We start from the raw sequence: 5054 nt of genomic DNA on the forward strand, positions 1-5054 counted from the left end.
TGAGGTTAGAAACTCGGGAGAATAGTAATAAGCATAGTCCGTAGCAATAAGCAGAATAATTTTTAAGAATTGGATTAAAAGTTGTAGAAAAAATTAAGGCATTCGAACATCGGTGTATGTGTATAACGAGTCAACAGGTGTCGTGACGAAAGCAGGTTCTCTTCTACTCTTAAATCAGTGCCGTACTTGTTATTGACAAACGTATTAAAAATTGTTTACATATTAGAAACGCTGTACGGTGATCTCGTAAGAACTGATGAAAATAAGACTTAAGAAATGTTGTTACAATCTCTTGTAAATAAATAGAAAGCTTAAAGTATACGTGTTCATACTGAAAATGCATGTAAATTGTTTAAAGAGAGTTTTATTGAAATCAAAGTGAAGATTACATGCCAACGTTTTCTCAATAAAAATGTTGTTGATCGATATTGCAATCTTTCTCTGTATTTTTGGTTATAGAAACCGAGTCATAAAATCTTCCTTTTGCTGTTTTCAGTCGCGTCCTATTGACATAGATTCCGTGGGTCGAATGCCGAAATATGGCGACACGTGTAAAATACTATTATAGGAGGCGAATTTTCTACTTGGCTATCTATCATTTCACGAATAAGAAATTGCTTCGAACCTCAACAAATTTTTTATGTACATTTTTTCCCGTTTGCTCATAAATCTCATGTAATATAAATCATATTGTTACGTGGGTAAAAGTTATCGCTGTGCTTGAAAATCTCACATTGAACTAGTTAAATCATTTTTCCAAAGTTCACTGTTATCTCGAATCTATATTTGTATTTCGTAATGCGCTGTTTTTGGTTTTTTTTGTCATAAACAAGACATACGTGGTTCACGCATCTTAGTTATTCCCCAATGTTAATTGTAATCGACTTAGTCGTAAGTTAATGCTGGACAAAAGTTCAATTCAGTGGTTTTCGTTAATAATTCAAAAACGAAGCCCCATCCGACATTTTTGCAAAGGAAATTGTTGTTCAGAATCGTCTCGGACATTCCCCACATTTCCGGTTCTTGCACTATTTACGGGACACCCTGTATATCCTCGTAACTCGCGAATGTTTCTTTTTAACGCTACGTATGAAGTTTGCATACGTTCCAACAAAATTTGTTTCTTAATAAATTAGCGTGGTTTTCGTAAAGGGGGATATAAAGCGATGATACGTTCCTGGACACTGTCCCTCAAGACCCGTTTCCGTGCTCCCTCGACGTAGCCCCGAGCGATACACGGGGTCCCATTCCACGCAGAAGTGCAATGTACCCGATAATCCGAGTACTGGAGATACGTGCATATTTCACGAACGCAGAAAACTTATGAGCAAATACCGACACAAAAAGATCACGAAATCGAATCTTCTACAAATGAACATCACATAGAAATTATCACTATAACGACGAGGCATTATTTAATCGTCAATATTCTTCGTTGGACAATTGTTTGAAAGAAACCACGGCTATTGACTATTTCTGCTAATTCACAATTGCAAAATAATTTTAATCGAACATTATACAGCATTCGTTTAAATAAACGCGGGAAAATTCAAATGTATGATTTTTGAATTCGAGATCAATTTTAGTTTTAGTTACTTATTATTATTTTTCAATTTTCTGTACTAGTTAGGAAGATGTGTTGAAACTAGAAATTGTCAGAATCCATACCCAGTTAATGAACTTAGGCGAAATATTCGTCGATGTACGATTTTCGCTGTAAATAACTGCACGTATTTTGTTACCACAAATGATACTACGTTATCGCTATATTATTGCGGCTATTAACGCGAATAAACATGGTGATGACGTTAATAATAGTGAGAGAATGGTATTGTTACAGCGGCATCGTGCGGTGGAAATACAGATGACCGCGTTCGTTCGAATACATACTAATATAGTTATAAAATTGTATACATAGATCTTTATATCCATAGATCGAAATTATTAAAATCTATCAGTGCGATTAACAAATTGTACGCGAGAAAACAATTTTATGGAAATACTATAACGAACGAGCTTCGTCGTCTCCATTAATGATACGGTTACGACGTTACAGTTAGAAGTACATACATGAATTTCTAGGCCCACATGAATTCTACCATGTAATTCCACTAGATCGCACATCTGTTACGTTCATTATATCAATGAACGTGAAATACTTCTTCCTGTATAGACTGAATTACTCTATTAAATATAATGCGTGACCTTCAAACATTTAAGTTTCGCGTAACAGAAATAAAGATTGGCATTAACATCCACGCCTCGAGGCAATACAACATATTTCGATTACAAGTTTGTTTAAGACGGCTGAAGATAGAACTGACAAAAACCGCATGATATAATAGGAGAACCATCGAACTTGCATATTTTAAATTTTCAGTAAATAACAAGAAACAAAAAAATATCTGAAAGTTTGGTCCAATGTAACAATAGCGGTATTATAATCTTAATAAGAGAATAACGAATTAACAGATGTGGTATCCGATATTGAAAGTAATAGTTGACGAGATATGTAATTGGATTACAGTGAAATGCACCTGTCATAATTTCCATACATTCAGCTGCCTTGTGTTATATTAACCAACGAGTAAACACGATGAAGTAGTATAAAGGAAATCTCGAATTTTTAAGTATCCTTTGCTCAACACAACTGTTCCCGTTAATGAAAGTTCATGTTAGCAGTAACAATGGAAGTTAAATAATTATATAATTAAGTCAAGATACGTATTTTTGTTATGAATATTCATAATTCGAAAACCAAACGTTTTTTACTGTTTCTTGGGTGTGTAGATTCAACTCGTTAAATATTTACATGTATTTTTGAAACGCCCTGTATTAAACAGATATGGCGGACTCGTGTGATCAATTGCGCATAGCATATCCCGTGTGTTTCGTCGACACAACATTGTGAACACGACCAAATTTAGTCAGACAGTTTCATCTTGCCTGTAAGTCCGGATGTATCTAACTGCATGCGATCGTACGCTTACCGTTCCACATTTTTCCAAGTTCAAGTTTATTTAGAGGTCGAGGCGGAGGAGAACACCTGGAAAGAAGGTGGAAGAAATCGCCTGGGAATTCACTTTAGTCTCTCCGGATTCACGGTGTGGGAAGGGCGGATGTGCATACTATGATTAATCAGATGCAATTTAATATAATAGCGCCTCTCTCGACCTTCTTGCTAAAATTAAACAATAACGATAACACAAAACCTATCGATGTTTCGTTGCACATTTTCATACGCGTAGAAATTTCATTACAATACTCGACGAATTGTAAAACAAAGATTGAACGTTTTCTGGGAGAACTAACAGGCTTATCTTTTACTTCTATGCCTGGGACAAGCTTTCTCTCACAAAATAAACCGGATCAGTCGCTTAAACAATTTCATCGACGGGCGTTAATGCGTACTCACCGAACTTACAAATGAATATCGTAAGACCAGTTTTCTCAAATGAGAATTTAAATAGAAATTGACTACTGCTTGTTATATCGACATCTGTTTTGTTGTATATTTATTACGGAAGAAAGCAGTTTCAATTGGAATCTTAAAGAGAAAAAGCAAGAGAGAAATACCGCTAGAATTCATAATCTGCATAGAAAAAATGACATATATGTTATATAGATCGGATAGATATTAGTAATTTTCCAGCTATTTCTAAATTTTTTTACAAAACTTTCAACTATATAACTTTCCATGAAACACTTCCAAATTTATGCACGAATTATTAAATATTGCTCGACGAAGATACTTTCTTAAATTTCCATTAAATCTCGATATATTCAAACCGTGATAAATATAATTCTCTACTCAATTTTATGGTAAACCGAATCTAATAATCGATATTCCTATAAAAGGAAGCGTTTATTTGCGTTTGCGTAACCAGTTTCATGAAACTTTCAAACAGGACGGAATATTGTACAAACAACGTATCAAACGAAATGAATTTGAATATAGATTAAGCTATAAAGAAATAACAATACCACTTTTGCACGTGCATGAAATATTTAAAGTCTTATTTTTTACGAATTTAACACTTTATACGATTACAGGATCGCTGATTCGAATGAAATAATTAATATATTGAAAAAAAAATAAATTTAGTAATATCTATTCGTGGTCAGCGACTTTGAATATTTTTACATACATATTTTTACTAGGTCAAACACTCATTTTAATAAACTGCTCTTTTCATAATGAAATTTTCATTTTATTCATAAACAGTTAATTAAAACGTAAATCTAACATCAGATTCGTGATCAACAGCCTCGAAAACCTCGTTACTAGCCATTTTTAGAAAGTTTTTCTTTTTTAATGTTCTTTAACTGTTTAACGTGCAATTTATTTAAATCTAGAAGGTGTTGTTACTAATTGAAGAACGTTTTACGGTGATTGTGCAGTTTCAAGAAATACATACAGGGTATAATGTAACTATATCGACCCCTTGCATCTGTCGCGTTCAATATGTGGGGTGGACTACCGACGAAAACCGTATTCCCATACGGAACTTATGGTTTCTGTTTTCGCAACGTGCGCTTTAAAAATCGTCGCCTCAATTATAATTATTTCATATATTTCCCTAAATCAGAGTACCAACAACTACGAATCGAAAACATTCAAAAACAAGAACTAAAGTATTTAAGTTTAGGCTCGTTTTTTTTATCTCCATCAAATATATTTCTGGCGATAAGCATTGTACCTTATCACGCCAGAGATAAACGAAATATTTCGACAACGCTCATACCACGCTGGAAAACACCGGTTCCTCGTCCGATCACCGAAGTTAAGCAGCATTGGGCGCATTCAGTACTTGGATGGGTGACCGCTTGGGAACAGTGCGTAGTGTTGGCAAATTTTTTTTCCTTCATTTTTACCGACGATTCGAAAATAGGAACCAAAGTATTTAATTCTAGGCTCGTTTCTTCATTTTATCAAATATATTTTCATCGATATCAGTAAGTATTATTCTTTGTCACGCCACGTGTAAACGATATATTGTGTCAAAAGTTTGTACCACGTTGGTCGCTACCCATTAATATTATTTTAAGAAAAT

At 34.2% G+C, this 5054-nt stretch overlaps 1 pseudogene; it reads left to right on the plus strand.

The window, feature by feature from the left end:
* Positions 1-4731: 4731 nt before the first annotated feature.
* Positions 4732-4852, plus strand: LOC122402787 (annotated as a pseudogene).
* The last annotated feature ends 202 nt before the right edge of the window (positions 4853-5054 follow it).

Source organism: Colletes gigas, unplaced genomic scaffold, assembly GCF_013123115.1.
Source record: "Colletes gigas isolate AHSC1104 unplaced genomic scaffold, ASM1312311v1 Colletes_gigas_Sc00039, whole genome shotgun sequence".
Lineage (NCBI taxonomy): Eukaryota > Metazoa > Arthropoda > Insecta > Hymenoptera > Colletidae > Colletes > Colletes gigas.